At 36.0% G+C, this 19,770-nt stretch overlaps 1 non-coding gene across 1 annotated transcript; it reads right to left on the bottom strand.

Annotated features, from left to right (window-relative positions):
• Positions 1-13,147: 13,147 nt before the first annotated feature.
• TRNAK-UUU (transfer RNA lysine (anticodon UUU)) lies at positions 13,148-13,220 on the bottom strand. The gene has a single exon. It is a non-coding gene; the product is annotated as a tRNA-Lys (tRNA).
• Positions 13,221-19,770: the final 6,550 nt, after the last annotated feature.

Below are 19,770 nucleotides of genomic sequence, written 5' to 3'. Positions count from 1 at the left end.
GTATTCAGGCATATTTAAATTCCCATACGAAAGCAAATTATATATCAACATTTAATCATGATGCATTATATATGTAGATATGGCCAATTGAAAGTATAAACAATAGAGATACGCAAACCTGTTTGCCAATTCAAGGTTGAAGGGATTGACCACTTGTAGTATCGGAATAAGTTAGGCAGCGGGAATTGGACGGCGATGGCTTCGGTGCAGATGGGCTGCCTTCAGGGTTTCTTTACTCTGAATTCTCCGGGTAGGCAGGGTTCCTATGCCAAAACTTCTATTCGTTCTTCTCTGTTCTCCTCCTCTTTTTTTTTTTTAGTGAATCTCCCAGTGTAACTCCAAGTGTAACTCCCCTACTGAAACTTCAGTATTTATAGACTAATTTCGTGGGTAATGGGCTTGGAATGAGGGAGACCCAAGTCCAAAATAATTTGTTATATTTTATTTATTTATTTATTTTAATTATTTAATTAATTAATTAATTAATTAATTAATTAATTAATTAATTAAAAAAAATTTTCTCTTTTTTTTTTTTTTTTTTTTTGGTTCTCGTTTTTTTTTTTTTTTTTTTTTGGGCTCAGAATGAAGCCCGAAATTTTTGTTGTCTGTCAGCTTCGCTAGGCGAGCGCGTAGTGAACAGGCCAGTTTGGGCCATTTTCTGGATTGGGCCATCCGTGAGCTGGGCCTTTGTTTCTTCAAGATCAGTGTTATATATGAGTCGGAATGCCTTGCAAAATGTCTTGAAATATTAATGGGCAAATTTTGGGGTATGACAACATCTTGTGAAGTGGTCTTCTATTCTGGTTAGAAGAGAGATTGACACAGAGTGTGAATGTGTTCAGCTAAGAGGGTTGAACAGAGGGTGTGCTCTTGAAGACATGAAGATGCGTCTTATGTTTTCCATTCATCAAGTGGTCTGGATTCTCTTTGAATCAGGAAGTACGTGAAGGTCCAACTTTGGGGTGTTGGATATGCTCATGTGTGACCTCCAAGTTTCAAGAGGAGAGTAGGGCGTCCATGACAGGGGGAGTTCTGTCCTTGAAGCTGCAAGTAATCATCAAGCTGGTGGTCTATGTGTACTCAGATAACTAGGTATGACACCTTGTCAGTTATCAGGATGCTGTGATGTATGTCTGACTGGATGTCATGACATTGCCCTGAACAATGCTATAAATTCCTTCTGAGTCTTAAAGTCATTAGGAATTATAAGGGTGTTGTGTCAAATTCTGATAAATCAGAATAAGCCTGATGGCTACAGCTGTGTGGTACAGGGGGAGTAACCATCTGCTGAAGTGTGGGAATTTGACTGTAGCAGTGCCAGATGTCAAGTCTCTACTGGAGGTATGACAGGAACCTTGGGAAATGTTGAATACTGGCAGAATGCAGGAAAAAGCCGCGTGGAATGTTAAGACATCGCGTGCAACGTGTCTGACTGCATATATGGAATAGTCTCCATGCACTGGAACTACTGTTTTGGAAAAGAAACAGTCAAGAGCTATAAAAGGTATTCAAAGATAGTCTGAGATTTTGTTGGTGATTCTCTGACTGTTTCTCAGCAAAAATTAATGAATCTTGACCAAGCATTAATTCCTACCGTAAATTCCTAAGCACGGGCTGGACTATTTAAAGGATGGAATAGCCCTCTTCTTCTCACAAGAGAAACACTCCATTCCCTCAGAATCATGGGGTATGTTAAGGTTTGGGCAAGTTGCGCCTGGATCTGGTTTTGTGAGGGGTGCCTTTACAAATGTTTAGCTAAAAAGGGGGAGAGAAATACAGTCCTGGGGTTGAGAATGTACCAGAAGCAAGCTGACTGTGGTAGCAAACAGAAGTTGGTGTCAGGCACAAAATCCACCAACTGGGTATATCACTTGTGTCTTGTGATCTGAGTTAAGAGGACAGTTGTGTCTTGTGATCTGAGTTACATTATCTATGTACTCAGTATTACATATTCTTCCGGAAGCTCTCCGGTTGAGGGAAAAGGTTCTGGTACAACTGATCCGTGTACCTCTTCTTCCTCATGTACACCAACTTTGGTGTTTGTGGTGGTGGAGCCAATGACAGAGATGAAGAGCATTCCCAAATTGGGATGTTTTGTCCAGTGTATTGTTTATTTGTTTTAGCTAAAATTTGCCAAAGGGGGAGATTGTTAATTCCTTAGGATTGGCATTAATTTTGTAAAACAAATAATGTAATCATCTCTGTTGTTTTAATATGTTGGGTTGAAGAAGTTGACATCTGGACCAACATGTCATGTACGATGTCACGACATCATGCCTGTGACATCGTACATGTGTAGAAAACTGAATTAATTAATTCAGTATTTATTCTGGGATTAGTAAGGATATTTGGTGAATATCCTAACTCCCATGTGGAGGTCTTGAAGACTCAATCAGAAGATATATAGGCTCAAAGTAAGGAGATATATATGGAGAGATTTTAGGATTGAAGACCTTGTTTGTAGCAGAATTTTTCTGCTGAATTTGTAACAGCAAAGAACAAGTTTGCTGCGATTTCTGAAGGCCCAAATCCAGTTGGGTGATTAGGTTATAAATAGCACATTGTAACCTAGTTGTTGTAAGCCTCTTAGAATGAAAATTTAGGGGTGTGTGTGAGGTAAACCTCCCAATCTGTGGGAAGGTTACCATGTGTTTCTCAGTGGTCAAAGCTGAGAGTAATTGTAACTCAAAGCCTGTAGGCAAGAGTGATTTTGTTCTTGAATGAAGCTGTGAAGCAAGTTCAAGGTGTGGTAACATTACATTGTATTTGTAGTGATAGGAATGGAAACTGGAGGTTTCTATCTAGGAGTTCCTAGGTATAGATTGCATTGGGTAGGGATTAAGTGAAGAGTTGTAAACGGGGGAGTTTAACTCTGAATTAATACTGCTGATAGTGGATCTTCTTCCTGGCTTGGTAGCCCCCAGATGTAGGTCATGTTGGACTGAACTGGGTTAACAATTTCCTGTGTTTGTTTTCCTTCTGCATGTGTTCTTATTACTGTCATAACTCAGCTGGTTTTCCAGTCAGCTTATCAAGATGATAACAGACCTGGTATATAGCCTTCTGTGTGAATGTCAATCAGAATGTTGTAACATTCATCAGTGACAGCGTATACTGAATAATAAGCAGGTTAGTTTCAGTTCAGTATTTACTTAAGTCTGTTCCTTTCAAGGATAACAGACCTGGGCGAAGGACCATTGTGAAACTGTCAAACTGGATGTTTTGACAGTTGATACTGAAGGCTGATACTGAAGTAGAGACTAGTTGGTCTTTTACAGTACTGCAAACTTGGCACAGTCCTTTTCAGGAACATAACAGAATCAGCATATGTTCTGGATGTCGAACTGAATGTTGTGACATTCATTCCCAACAGTAGGTGCTAAAGTGTAGGATGATTGGTTTTTCTGGTTTAGTATTTTTCTCAGGCTATTCTTCAGGGATTCAACAGCTGAGCTAAAATCCAGAAAACCAACTACTAACCTACAATTAATGAACCTAACAAATAGCCTATTTGTTAGCAATCTAATAAGTGGAAATTAGATTAACGTGTTCAACCTTTAATTCAGGAAACACAAGTAAAAGACAAACACACTGGAACAATGTAACAGATGATGTCCAAAATCAACAGTACGACATCATGCTGATAACTGTATAAGAAAACAACAGAAGTGAATGCTAGGATTGATCTCTGTTAAGTCTTTCTTCCTGATGCACAGAACCAGGTGTTCATCCATTCTAGGGTGACATAGAATGAGATGTCGTGACATCTGTGAACGTGTGCATATTAGTACAGTGGTTAATAACTATCTTGCTGTATTAGTTACAATGTTAGATCAGATGTCATGACTTGGAATAAAACATCTGAAATCTGACTACACCAGAATTTCAATCATCTCTTGGAATTGAGCATTCTGAGCCTGGAGATCTTTGACAGTTTGTTCGAGGTCCATTTTTCTGTTTGCAATAGGAAGATCGTGAGAACATTGATCCCTTTAGAGTACCTGTTATGCAATGTTATGTTATACTATGCAATGTATGAAATGTTTTCAATGTTTAGAGTCCTTGAAATGGTTAGTACAATGCCATGATGTTATGATGTTATGATGTCATGATGTTAAATAAGTAACAAGCATGAACAAGTCACACAACAATCATTCCTAGGTTTTAAGGCTTGCATGAGTTCCATAGGTAAGTACCCTCCCCACTGAAGTTTGGTTGGTTCAACCTGTCCTAGAATAGTAACCGGGTTCTAAAAGGATCTCCAATCATTGACCTTCCTTTAAGTCCACTTCAGTGCAACACCAAGTGGTTGACCAAAGCTTCCCTAAAGTCCAATCTCAAAGAGTGTAGTATCGAGTATCAACCAACCCCAGTCGGAACCGAAGTCAGTTATCTCACTACTTTCTAATGGCTAGGATGAGTCAATTAGGGTTATAAAGGTCTGGTTAATGCTTTGATGACACCACGCGGAAGCCAAATTTTTCCTCAAGTAAACATGAGGAACATCAGGACATCCAAAGTGTCACATTAACCGTAGCCATCATTTTAACCATTCCAGTATACGCCGGATAGTCGCGATGATCTTTTGCTACTTACCTAAGGTACACTAGATCCGGGTGTAGGATCTTTCACTCAAGCATAAAATACCCAAGCGATCCCTTAAAAGTAAATCAGACAATTTAAATAAGTGATCTTGTTTTTAAGGTAACCTCTCTTTAATACTCCCCAGCAGAGTCGCCAGTTCTGGCATACGGTGAACTGACTTTGTGTGTTTTTGCTTTGGAAAGCAAATGTCGCGGATAGCAAGAGTCGCCACCGACTTTTCTTTTATCCAATAAGGAAAGATGGAAAAGAACAGGAAAGACCTTAATTAGATTTTGGGTTCGGGAGGTACATTATACAAAGGGAAAGTGTTAGCGCCCTTTGTATCCATGGTTATCCATGGGCTCTTAATTGCTTGATCACTTATGTTTGTCTGAAAAAAAGTGTTGGTGAATTGCTTGAAAAATGTTTTGAAAAGAGGGTTTAACTTTGTAATGATTCTTGTACGAATGTATACAAAGTATTTATCTCGTTTAATTTCGAAAGCAGTTTAGAAAAATATAACTTGGCAATGATTCTAGTACGAATGTATACCAAGTGGTGATTTTCTAGTATTTGCAAAGTGTGAGGTATGAAAAATATTTTAGGTTGTGAGCCAGCAATTAAGAGTTATACCTACCTAAGGTCTTTATGGGCATTTCCCATCCTTATGAGGGTAAAACTGTCCTTACTATTGAGAAGTAAGTAGTCTTATCCCTTTGGATGTAAAGGGACATCGTAGGGTCATCGTTTGGTCATTGAAGGCAACATTTGTAAGGATACCTTAGCATTTGAAGGGACGATCATCAGTTAACCGTAGGCTACACCGAAGGGTCATCGAGGGACAAAATCATATATTCGAAGGCAACATCCGAGGGACTATGATTTATTTTATAGGGACATGATGATTTAATCGAAGGGTCTTTGCTAAGTGTATCCCCACATTCGCGGGACATGACCGTAATACCGTAATATCGCAAGGCAACAAAGAGAGGTCCAATATCACATATTCAAAGGCAATATTTTATAATCAATTAGGTAGTTGTAATCAATTAGGTAATTAGGATGAATCTCCACATTAAAATCAATTAAATAATTAGGATGAATCTCCACATTAAAATCAATTAAATAATTAGGATGAATCTCTACAAGGGTATTCCACAAATAAAGTGGAATACCTAGCAAGCTACCTTTTCGGGAGTACGTGAGCCCTTACAAAATTCAGCAAACAAGTCAGAATACCAAATCAGGGTGCAATCGAGAATTGCACCAAACAAAAGGAACACAGCGGTAGGACAGAATAGAACGGAACAGAACAGAAAAATCATAAAATAGAACAGATCCGATAAGCATAGAACAGAACAGCAAAATCCGCGACTGTCACGTTCGCTCCTGCCTCGCCTAGCGAAGGCTTAGCGAACGCTCACTACATGCTCGCTTAGCGATGTGCTAGCGAGCAGCTGCGGGTTCTGGTTTTGATAACAGTACAATTCCGGAAAGCTCCAAACCCTATAGCATCCATTACAGAAATTACATGGTTAAACGTTCAATATATTCATACATACTTAAATTCCCATGCAAAAACTTGAGATATCATAATGCCACATGCAAGTTAAGAACATAAGGCGGTAATAGTAATGCAAACCTGTTTGCAATTGAATTGCAACCTTGAATTGGCAAGTCGGATTGAGTTGGGCGGAGGTAACCTTGGTGCAGATGAGTTTCCCTCAGGGTTTCCTTTAGGGTTGCTCTGAATTCTCTGGGTTAGCCTCCAGGGTTTGCTGTCTGTGAGTGTTTTCTTTTCTCCTCCGTTTTCATTCTCCTTTTTCTGACTGAAGTTGTGGTATTTATAATGCTCTTTTTATGACCTAATGGGCTCAGAATGAAGCCCAGAATTTTCTGGTATTCGCAAGCTTTGCTAGGCGAGTGGCGTAGCGAAGGGTTCGCTAGGCGAAGGAATGGCTCGCCTAACGAGCAAACCAGTTTAGGCCATTTTCTGGATTTTGTCATCTGTGTGCTGGGTCCTTGTTCTTTTAAGATCAATGCCTTGAAAGATAAGTTGGAGTGCCTTGAAAAATGCTTGTAATATTAACGGGCAAAATTTGGGGTATGACAAGCGCAGTGAAAGGAGATGGATGAAAGAGCTCAATCAAGATTATGGGGATTAGAGAGATAGTTACTCATAAGAATGGGAGTAAGACAATCTCGTGCTAATGGTGTTATCTTATTGGAGTAGTAAGAGAGAAGTGAAACAGTAGAAGTAGAGGCTTGCAACATATAGTATCAGATCAAGTGAAGTTTATGAGATTATCGATAGATGGATTACAAAGTTTGTCACTATTGTTGAAGAATTTATAAGAGAAAAGTCCTAAGTATGATGTGGAGTCAAGGAATTAGTAAATTATCTCGTAGAGATTTGAAGAGTGTTGATTATCCAAATCAAGACAAAGTGTCATAATTATGTTTCATGTAACTTAATGCAAGGAAGGGAAGTTGTGGTTTTTGGGAGGAAAGTGACCAACTAATTTAGAGCGCTATATCAGATGAATTAAGTGGGAGCAAGTTTAAATGTTAATCCAATATCAGAATGAGAATATGGTTAAGACCATGAAGTATTGAGAGTTCACACAAGAAAGAAGTTTGCCAAGGAAGAGAAGTTGGAAGAATGAATTTGTCAAAGGTTTAAAATCAAAGAGAAGTCAGGTGTTGGTCTAAGACGTTGATGCAAGAAGTGTTTAATTGTTGAGTGGATGAAATTCGGGGGAGAATTTCAATTTAAGGGGAGGGGATGTAATATCTCATATTCCCTTAAATGCTCAATTAGTTCTCAGCTGAGACCAATTAAGTTCCTATGTACTCTATCTATTATCACTTGTAACAATTTAAGCTTATATGTGCTCTAAGTATTATCAGTTGGGACCAATAGAGTAATCAGTGAACTCTGAAGAGATTAATTATTAATAAAAGAGACAGACCAATATTAATAAGTACAAGAGAGAATATTTTTGATAACATTAATAATTGGTCAATTGGTATTGGAAGATAAAATATCAATTGAGATATTTTATATTAGTACCTAATATTATAATATATATTAATTATATGTTATATATTTGTGTGGTATAGAAAGAAAGAGGAAAGTAAGAGATAAGAATAAGAAGGAAGAGAAAGAGAGATATCAGAAAGAACAAGAAAAGAAGAGAGAAAGAGGAAAAGAGGAGAAGGGAGAAAGGAAGAGGAAAAGAGAAAGAGGAAGGAAGCCACCATCACCACCACCACCATCATGTCATCTAGTTAGAACTTTCTTGATACGGTGATGCTTGGGCGCAATGGTACCTAAGTGTGTATCGTAGACAAGTATTCACATGATAAACGAATCAATATGCTTTGTATGGGACATGTGTGATTTATGTAATGAGAATGGATTATGTTATGATGCCATGAGAATTGATATGATATCATGAGAATTCGTTTGATATTTTAGTGAGGAACTTTTGTTCCAAAAGTCATATTTTAGTGAGGAGCGTTGCTCTGAAAGTCCTATTGGTTGTTGAGAATTAATCACGTATTCAGAGTTAGTTGTGATTGTGCACATACCACTTTGAAGGCTTAGGTAAAGTGGTAAGTGGGGATGTGACACCAATGATGCGTGCCTCAATTGGGTTTGAGTCCCAACCATGGCGGACATGGGGGAAAGGTGGACACCTAAGTGGGTTAGAGTCCCATACGGTGAAAGATACCCTAAGTGGGTTAAAGTCCAATACGGGTGACGGTCGCTTGAACTGGGGATTGAGCCTCATAAAGGACCCGATATCCATCGCGAAAGTCGAATCATACAGGCATGCGTGAACCAAGCCTTGGCCTAGACGTATGTCCAGTTGGGCATCAATGTTGCGTGAATCCGAATAGTGATTTATTGAGTTATATGAACTCAAGTGACATGTTTCCATACATTGCGATTATCCCTTAGTTGCTCAAGTCCTAGTTACAAGGTGCGAGTGATGCACAAGTAAAGAAAGGTGAATACTTGAGTTAGAATCGAGTTGAAACCCTGTAGAGCTGAGTGGACACATAAAATAGGAGAACTCACTAAGATTATTATCTCATCCCATTATTGTTGTGATTTTTCAGGTATTCCTTGCATGTTGAATTCAAGAGAAGCTGTCTACTGATGTTTCAAGGGATGCAATTATTCTGATCTTCCGCTGTGGAGTTATGTATAATGAAGATATTGTACATAGTTCTTAGATTTTTATTTTTAGGCACTATTGTATAACATGTCCAATTGATGTTTTTAGTTGGACACATGTATATAATGATTACATTAGGCACTTATGTTGTGTCAGTACCAATTAATAACACTTTTATGATATTATTCTAAATATATATTATACTGGTTGTTACAGTAAATGAAGAAATATTGGGATAAGCTTTAGTGGTGAGTTGGAGTTCTGTTAGAGTTGTATGGAATAATCCCTTAAAGCGTGGGGTTGTGAATGTTGAAAGTGCATTTTCTCTGAGCACGATTTGTTTTTGAACTTGATGGTCCAAAAAGTGTTGATGTATGGATGTGTGTGTGGCCATGTATGTCATGGATTCACAGTCTTCTTGCCTTTTGATTTCTTTTTTACTGCTGCCATTGTGTGTGTATGTATGCCATGATGTAAATTATAAGTTGACGATGATGATGACTTAAGTGGACTAACCCTTTTCTTTAACTTGATTTGAAAGTTTATTTTATTATTCTGCATAAATTGGTGATGTTGGTGCTAACATATTATTCCTTTTGTTGTGTCTGTTCACATGTGGGCAGTGGCTTGGCTTGGTGGCTTGAGCTTGGTGATAAAGTTGATGCATATGGTGATGCAAGGTGTTGCAATATGAAAGAACTTATGAAAATATTGACTTTCTTTCTTTTGTATTATCCTTTTGTATTGATGAATATTAATGCACCAAAAGTGCATATGTAATGCGTGTAGATATGAGATTGGGTGATTGGAATGAAACATGTAGTGCATAAAGTTTATGATGCAAAATAAGTAATAAAATTCTAAATTACTTTACTTAAAAAATCTTGGTCTTATTCTAGATGTATTATTTGGTTTAGTCTCGTATTACAAGAATACCAAATAAAATCAAATATAAACTAATTAGAGATAAAACCCAACTATTGATAAATAAAATAAAATAAAACAAAACAAACTTGAATTTAATTAGCTATGAAAAATTCAATGACTAAAAGTCAACCTCCTTTATTTTTATCTTATTCTCCAATATATGCTAATGGGTTCACCAAATGAAAAGAAAATGTAATGCAAATGTTCTAGTAATGGAAGTCAAATAATAATTCAAACCTTGACCTCTGACTTTCAAATCAATAAATGCTAATTGATAATAATGATGCAGATTATTAATGAACAGAGAAAATAAATGTGACATGGTCCACTCTTGGACCAATTACATTTATCATCGAATCATAAATACATTGAAAATAAAGACTCATATGAAATGCAACTCAGATCTATGATTAAAAACTAAATGCAAAAGTCAACTCTTTGACTTTTCACCTATGATCCTCAATAATAAAGACAATGATGTTTTGAGGCTAAGGAATACTCTTGATTCCTCGACATAAAGATTAATAAAATGCATGCCATTAAGATCAAATGAAATGTTATGTCCTTGATTGATTTTTGTATCTAATTCTAATGAATGTCTATGGTTAATGACATATCCCAACAACATTAATGACATCCATTGAATATTTTGCATCTTAGTCAACACTAACTTCCACAACATCATATATTATCTTGTCCAAAAAATTATATATATTTATTCCACTCATATAGTATTTTTTAAGACTGATATAATTAAAATAAACACACCGAACATTAACCAAATCAAAATTTAAACTTTATTTTTTCGATTGGTGTAATAATCTTGTAGCTTGTCTCTATGATATCTAAAGTGATTCATGAATAGTAATTTGTAAGGATTGAGTACACTTGGTACTTGTCATTAATTCACTATTGCTTAGTCTAAAATTAACTTCCACTAATTAAACGTCTTTCCATCCAATTTTTTTTTTAAAAAACATTCAATAATATTCAACCAAGATCTCACAAATCCCATTGCAAAGAATGACAACACAAAACTGCATCTATCAATTAAATTCCAACTAAAAAGAGTTAAAACTAATTTTTTATTAAATTCATTAAAATATCTTATAGTTATTCCTTTAAAAATTACACATTCCGATTTTTTTAAATAACTATCTTTTTCAATTAATTTTTCAAAATAACCATAATTTCAAATAAAAGATCAAACTAACTATGTTTCAAACAAACAAAATTGAAGACAAGAGTAGTAGGCATGCATGTTGGCGCATGCATTTAGTTGTTGTACACAAGTGTCATGCATATTGGCGCATGCTTATTAGATGTGTCACTACATGTGGCGCATGCATGCATCCTCTAGGAGCATGCGCCACATGTAGTGGCTACTGCATTGTTTAATATTTTCTATATATACTTCAACCATTCCCTATCATTTTTCACCGATCTTCATCCCTTCCCCATCATTTTCGGTCATCTTCTAAGTCTATCCATCAATTTTTCTTGAAAATATTGTCTTATATGTCACCTTATATACACAAGAGAAATGACGATTTGGTTTATTCAACAGTAAAGCCTTCGATGAAGATCCGACTCTGGAACACGGAGACGTTCGAGCATCTTAATAGGAGCTTGATTCATTGGTTAGATGGAGACATTATAGACGGTGAAAAGATCATAAGAATTCAAAGGCTTGTTATGGTGTACAACGACAATGGAGAAATCCGTTTTTTAGACTTAGTTAAAATTGACAGATATTGTCGTATTATGATGCGTAGTAGTGAGGAAATTATTCGGATGATTGTAATCGTATAGATATGTTGTTTAGTCGTTGTATTTGTTTGTATTATTGTTTAATTGTTGTTTAAATTATTATTTAGTTGTTGTTTAAATTGTTGTAACTGACTGTTTTGATATTTATGAAATGAACGTTGTTTTCAATATCAAATAAAATTGTTACATATAAAATTATATTATGGTGCTTGCTCCAACATTGAGATAATTAGTACGATTATGTCCAGACTGGCGACACGAACTACATAATCTCACAATTTTGTTCGTCGTATCCATTTCGGTTCGGATACGCGTGTTGTTAGGATAATTTTTTTTCTTTCTTTGCATGCTTTTATTATGTTAAACTATCTCTCCTTAATATGCAGACCAATAATCCTCATTTGCTACCACCGGAAAATTATTGTTATACATATTGCATATGTTTATGACTTTGTAAACGGAGAATAGTAAGTTGGAAGGATCATGCTGAGCCTTTGAACATGAATTATGATCGAGCGGGTCATTGATTTTCTATTATGTCGTTATGTAATTCAATTTATCAAATAATATTGTAAATTATTTTTAATTTTATGTTTTATCTTAAATTATTTTATTGTTACAATGATTAAAATAAAATAAAAAATATATACACAATATAGTAGCCACTGTATATGGCGCATGCTCCTAGAGGATGCATGCATGCACCACATGCATTGACACATCCAATAAACAGTCGCTAGCATGCACGACGCCTATGTATAAATAATGAATGCATGCACTATTCAGAGTGACTACTGTTCGTGTCATCGATTTTTTTTAAACTATGGTTAATTTAGTATTTTATTTAAAATTATGATTATTTTAAAAGATTAATTAAAAAAATAATTATTTTAAAAAATAAAATTCCACGCATTGCTACCAAGGCAACTTACAAACTAACCACACATAAAGTTTCGCAAATATTTAACCTATCCTATTCAAATTCAATAAGTAATTTACTCAAGTTAGCCAAAACAATACAATCATCCAAAGTTCAAACTTAATGTAGAATATCATAGCCAAAACTAAGAGCACTATTCAAGGGGTGTTTTGATAAATGTCTGCTTATACACAAGCATTTATCAAAATAAATATATATTCAACTTGCATAAACTATACAAACAATAAATTGAATTTAAATTATTTTTATAAGTTATCTTGTAAAATTTATAAAATAAACTTTAAAAAATGTTGTAAGTTGTATTAATAAGGTCTCCTAAAATATGTCACAAAACGCCAATAAATAACTCAATTAACTCAATTGAAAGATGTCATAACTAGCTAACTCATAATATTTAATATCAAAGTTTAAATGTTAATCTAAATTTCTATCACTTACTAAAATATTTAGATAGAAATTTAACAGTGCTAACTTTTATTTTCATTAAATCATTAGAATATATATTTATTACGTCTCTATCTACCGTCTAACTGTCACTAGTAATTAATTAAACTTTTGAAATTAAATAACACCTATGCAGATGACGTATCAAAATCCGTAGGTAAAAACTTTTGAAATTAAATAACACCCATGAAGACGACGTATCAAAATCCGTAGGTAAAATTATGTTTATGCCAAATAACACATATGCAGATGGCGTATCAAATCCGTAGGTGAAATCATGTCTATAACCAAAAAACGCCGTCTGTGGGAATCGAACCCACGACCACGTGGTTAAAAGCCACGCGCTCTACCAGCTGAGCTAAGACGGCTTGATGTTTTAAACTCACATTATATATTTATTAGTTAAAATGGCTTAAGAAGGACAATGAAGTATATGAGAGGTTTACACGTGACAATCAATTTATATAAAGACTTATTATGTATTTAAAAAATATTTTAACAAGAGGCCAAGTATACATTTGTTTAGCAAATCAAAAAAATATAAAATTTAATTGATTAGATTTATGAAGATGATATAGATTTAGTTCTACTAATGCAAGATTAGATTTATGAAGATGATATAGATTTAGTTCTACTAATGCAATTTATAGATTTTATGAAGATAATATATTTATAGTTCTACTAATGCAATTTATAGATTTTATGAAGATAATATATTTATAGTTCTACTAGTGCAATTTTTAGATTTATGAAGATGATATGTTTCTGGTTTTACTAATGCAAAATTCAGTAAAAATAAAATCTAAACTTATTTGTATATTTTTGGTTGCATAGAATATTTTCTAAATTATGTTTGCCTTTTACAATTTTTTTATTATTTGATTCAATTCACTTATTTTCAATCCTAGAGAATTTAGTACATTTTGAATCTTTAAATTTGTCTAATTCCACTTGTATTGTATTAGCTTTACTTTCTAGACATAAAATTGTTTCCTTTTGTTTTGTACATGTTCTAGAAAGTGTTGTTAAACATTCAACATGTAACTCAAGAAAAACAGTTTTTAATTCATCATATTGTTGTACCCTAAAATTTGTCATTCCCTTTTCTCACCTATTCATCCAATCACTTGATTAGGAGATCACTTGCATACATTCATAATTCATCCACATGCATCATTCCTCATGGATTCAGAAGAAACTTGGGCTTGTAAATCTAGGGTTTGTGTGGATATCAAAGCCCAAGGACATGGGCTAACCATATCACCAACATGGGGATGTGAAACCCTAATGATGGCGGTGAATGTTTGATTTCAACAAAGGTGTCACCAGGAAATCCTCAGGGGTCTTCAAAACCCTAATTTCTCAAGATATGATGATGGGGTCCTATGGAGCTTCTCTGAATCTTGTCTTGGCCATCAAAACCCTAATGCAGGCTCATACATCGGAAGACTTATTGTTGAAGCATATGGTTTTGTTCAAAGGACTTGCTTGAGGGTAGGCCCCATGGAAACCCTAATCAAGGAGAGATTGATCTTGATGGACTATGTGGCTTGACTTTTCATCCAGTAACATCCATAACCCTAATGTCACCCATTGTCATCAAGGTACATGGTCTAATCTTAGTGTGGTTTCACTTGGACATTGGTCTTGAATTCAATCCATCTCAGTCTCAATGTCCTGTTGTTTGTCCATTTGATTGTTGGTGCATCTATGGTCTTGGTCATCCAAACAACCAAAACCTATTGTGTTACAATCTAGTTGTAGGTCATGCCTATTGATTCATGGTTGTTGTTTCATTCAAACCTTAGTCTTATTCCATCAAGTCATAACTTTGTTCATAAACCATGTTAATGTATGTTAGCAGTCAAGTCATGTTCATTTCACTTCAAAATCAAGCATTCATGTACAAAAAAAAACCAATTTGGAAACCAGTTTCAAACCATGGTTAATCCATTTCAAACCATTTTAAACCATCACATTGGTTTTTACATAAAAAATTACAAGCCTTGACAACTTCTGACCAAATACCCAAATTCCTTAAACCCTAAATTCACCCATAATTATCCATTAAATATCCATTTACAAGAAAAATACAAAAAAAATGAACTTTGATCAATTGTTGACTTTGGTCAACAGTTGACTTTTTGGTCAACTTTGACCAAAGTCAACTCACCCATCTTTGACCATCCAAAACCTAATTTATCCTTTTGCCTTGATTCATCATCCAAATCCATGTTGGTTTGTGTACATCATGTTTACTTCATTTGCAAGTCACCCTTGGCCATGTTCATACCATCTTACAAAAGGGAAACCATGCAATGTTAGTTCAACAAGAAAACAAGTCATGAATATTAGCATTACATTCAAACATATCAATCCAAACCATGACATGTTAAAGCATTTCCATGCAAGGCCATACATCGCTACATGTCGATGACCTAATAAGACCTAAAAAAGGATATAACATAAAAATTCCATGTTCCACACATGCATAACACAACAAGCTACAATAAGAACTCAAAACATGTCAAGCATGACAAGTCACACCATGAAACAACCTAACCTACATCATGAGCAGCCGACCATCCTACATTGAACCCGCATCAATGCCACAACAGACATTGCAACATGCAACATCAATAATCTTGCTGCAATAAACCAATGCAACCTGCAATTATCAGGCCTGCAACCTTGTCCATAACCTGCATCAAACTCCTGCAGACCATTTGCACAATCAGTCCAAATGCCAACCTAATGCAGCACAAGAGCATTGCTTGTTGCTCACAATAAAACCAGACCATTGGTGTATGTCATATCCATAAGTCGAAAATTACAAACAAGGCAGGAGCAGTACAAAATCATCAAAGCATATGCCACAAACCATTTCATGCCTAGTCCAATGCATACTTGCTACACCACATCAACCCAATGATAACATGTATAAGATATTGACATCAATCACATTGAACCACTACCTGCATGCATCAGGTCCAAACTGTTGCAACATACCATGAAAACTTGCCAGGAGGAGCAAATCAAGGTAGTCATGCAATTCCTCATGAGTCATCTTGCATCCAACTCCAGGTCCAGACTATTGTAATAAAGCTATAAGATGGCAACAATCAGCAACAGGGATGATTGGCATGAGTGGTAACAACAAGGACAACAGATCACACAAACAATAGCAACACTTATTGCAACCAACCTGTTACAGTTCCAGCCATGACAACATGACCAACATAACCTGCATCATCCCTATTCATCATCAACCAAACACCACACATTGGCCACACATCACCATTGCACCAGTCAAACAAAAACCACCTTGAACACTACTCATTGCAAGCTACATCAGCATGGGTAATGAGAACCTGCAATTAGCCATTTGGTCATTTTAGCAAAGCATACTCAGTAGCTAGGTGACAACAACAATTCAGTCAGCTATACTTGTTGCAACTATCATCCATTAACAAGCAGCTCAATCTTGTACAATAACCTACCATAACAGCCTAACAGATGAGCAAAACCTGCAACATACATGATATGTCAAACCTTCACATGGCCATTTCAAACTACACAGTATTTTGCACAACAAAATCCAATAATCCAACTAACATTGCTATCATCAAAGACCTAGCAATGCACAAGCAGTTCTACAACAACAAGACCATGAGACTGCCTTGCAACGACATGACTGTACCAACTTGCATCAAGCCAAACCCCCAAAACCTGTTTTAAACTCAAGTTAAACCATGTAGTCCCTGCAACTAAACCATAACACAAGACCTGCATCCCAACAACATAACATTAACCTGTTTCAGCCATAACATAACACTCACAATAATTCAAGTCATTAACCATTGGCTTTAAAAGAAAACCTGTGCAGCAGGTCGTGACTCAAGCTATTAGACAAAATCCACTTAAGTTGTGACCTGCATTATCCAGTCAACAAAAAAACAAAGTATGACCCAGCGCTCATCGTATTCACCTCTATTCATAGACTTTAGTACAATTCTAACCATACGATTAACAAGTCTATCTTCATAAAGCAAAAACAACAAAAAAAGTAAGGACCTTATCAACAACTTATCAATCATGAATCAAGTTGTACGATACGAGCCTTAAGTAATGGAGAAGGAGTGGGACTGGAGTATTCCTACCCCCATTCTGAGTATCTTTGGGTATAGGACGTATGACCCAACGCTCGTCGTATTCACCTCCATTCATAGACTTTAGTGCAATTAAAATCTAACGATTGATAAGGCCTTCAATACAAGAAACAACTACAAAGACTCTTCTCTCTCCCCTTGAAGTTTAAGACGATAATTACATGCCACGAGCCTTAAGTGGTAAAGAAGGAATGAGACTGGAGCTTTCCTACACTCATTCTGGATATCTTTGGGTGCGAGACGTTTGGCTCGTTGCTTATCGTATCCACCTTTACCCATAGACTTTAGTGTGATTCTCATCCAGTAACTATCAAGTTTATCCCTTTCAAATCACTTCAATTTCAATCATCCATTTCTTCTTGCCTCAAATCAATTCCTTTTCAGCCCTAGTAGGCTGAACTACGAAAGCTCTGATTTCCTTATTGCACTATAAGGGTACGTAGGCAGGAGAACCCAGTTTCTTCACGAGCTATCTATATATATATATATATATATATATATATATATATATATATATATATATATATATATATATATATATATATATATATATATATATATATATATATATATATATATATATATATATATATATATATATATATATATATATATATATATCTAATTTATCAATCTATCTTCTATATCCCATGGAGCATTCTCCATTCATTTAATCTCTACCACATTTTTGAGATCAATCATACTTCTCCTTGGACGCCTTGTCCATCCTTTTAGGACGTCCTGATGACAGTCCACCTCTTCAATTGAGAGTTGTTTGGGCAAACAACCCCAAACACTTAATTCAGTCTTTCTTTTTGGATTTACCTTATAGTGGCGACCTGCTAGTCCATGTATTGGTAAATTCCTACCTTGCTCTTTGATTGAGAGTTTATCCTTCCCTTGGATATAAGCTACTATCCTGACTTGATCTTGAATTGTTGATTCCCCAGCAAGCGATATACTACTCCTTGCAATCCAGTACTATAATCCTTCTTTGAAGTAGTGTTTGTCTTATGAGTCCCCGTTACTTAGACAAACAAATCTCTCTCTTTCTATTCTCGTAGTTCCGAACTACGATTGCTCTGACTTTTTCATTGCATGATGATAATACGTAGGCACGAGGATGCGAATCCTTGGCGAGCATACTCCTAATTATTCCTCCTTCGCCTTAGGGCATCATCGATATCTTTCATAATCCATTACCTACCTTCAATCATAAACCGTTCACCCAGTGACGTACTGTCTCTTTGACATCGAGATACACTTTCCTTGGGATTCCATATACACCCATTTAGGATGCCTAATGAATAGTCCATATTTCACACCTAGAGTTGTTTGGTCCTCGAACCAAACATTTAATTCCTCCTTTTTTGGCTAACACCCTGTCACGGTCAGAGCTATTTCCCTCTATGGTAGAAATCTTATTTCTCTTATGGATTCTAATACAATTTCACCTTTCGATTTCAAACAACACTTCTTCCGTTACTCATCACCAGATACTCTATTATGTGACTTCAATCACTTCATTCTGTTCATCTCCATGCTACACTCATAATCTACTTTCATTCACTTCACATGATATACTTATCATTTGAGCCAAATACATTATACCTTTGTGCTACATCTTGTACCTCTTTGTGAACCAAGAGTTGTTTGGTCCTTAACCCAAACACCTAATTCCTTTCTTTTTCGGTTGTTCCAGTACAGTGATACAAGTGATATACACCCTCACTTGTCGGTTCATACCTGTTTACTCTTGGGTTCACGTTTTCACCCTTGTTGGAGTTCAAACAACATTATCCTTTGGTTCAGACCATACTTTGATCACATTTCTTTCCACCCCCTGTCTCTAGTTCCTTGAACTACGAAGCTCTGAATTCCTCATTGCACTATGAGGATACGTAGGCATGAGGGCCTCAATCCTCACCAAGCACTTTATCTATTTCTTTCCTTTCCCTATTCTTTTGCGAGTAATCTTTAGCTAACACCTATTCGAGTAAGAACAATCAAAACGGTTCCCATGGAGTACCATGGATGTTTAGGGTGCTAATATTTTCCCCTTGCATAATTTACTTCCTTCCCCAGCATATCTCTTTCCCCCGAGTTTTATCAATGTTTTCCCTTTCCTTTGGGGATAAATAAAGTTCGATGGCGACTCTGTTGTATGTTCGAGCGTGCAATATGTTCAGGTATATTTCCGCTAGCTTCAGCTGGCGACTCTGATGGGGATACTTTGCTACTTGGAGTGCTTCCTAGTCGCTAAAAGGAGTCGAGCCTAGTTTAGGTTATTCCCTTGCTAGTTTTAGGTGTTTATCCTTATAGCTTTACTCGCTTTTATTTATCGCATTTTTTACTCGCTATATATTATGGATATATCTGTTGTGCTGTTGTTGGGATGGGTTAGACTACGTGAGAGGAAAGCTCTGTAATCAAGCTTAGTATACACATAGGCTAGACTCATGGATAGTCGTGTACGCCTGCGTTTTGCACGTTAGGTGTCACGAGAACCACACCCAGACTAGATTCACTTGGAAGTACTTTTGTCCTGTGAGTATTCACTACGACAGGGTATTTTCATTTCAAGTCGATGACTCTGGGATACCTTCTAGGGACCACCTTGGAACATAGTCCACACCTGTGAGGGGGATATGGGTTTTTATTGTAGGAAACCATATACTCTACCTACCTTGATACTCATGTTACGTCGAACTTTTGAACTTGCAACATGTGGCACTTACAAATTGTCCAG

Source organism: Lathyrus oleraceus, chromosome 4 (genome assembly GCF_024323335.1).
Source record: "Lathyrus oleraceus cultivar Zhongwan6 chromosome 4, CAAS_Psat_ZW6_1.0, whole genome shotgun sequence".
Taxonomy (NCBI): Eukaryota; Viridiplantae; Streptophyta; class Magnoliopsida; order Fabales; family Fabaceae; genus Lathyrus; species Lathyrus oleraceus.
Note: the sequence above shows the minus strand (reverse complement) of the source record. Positions and strands in the feature narration are given on the sequence as shown.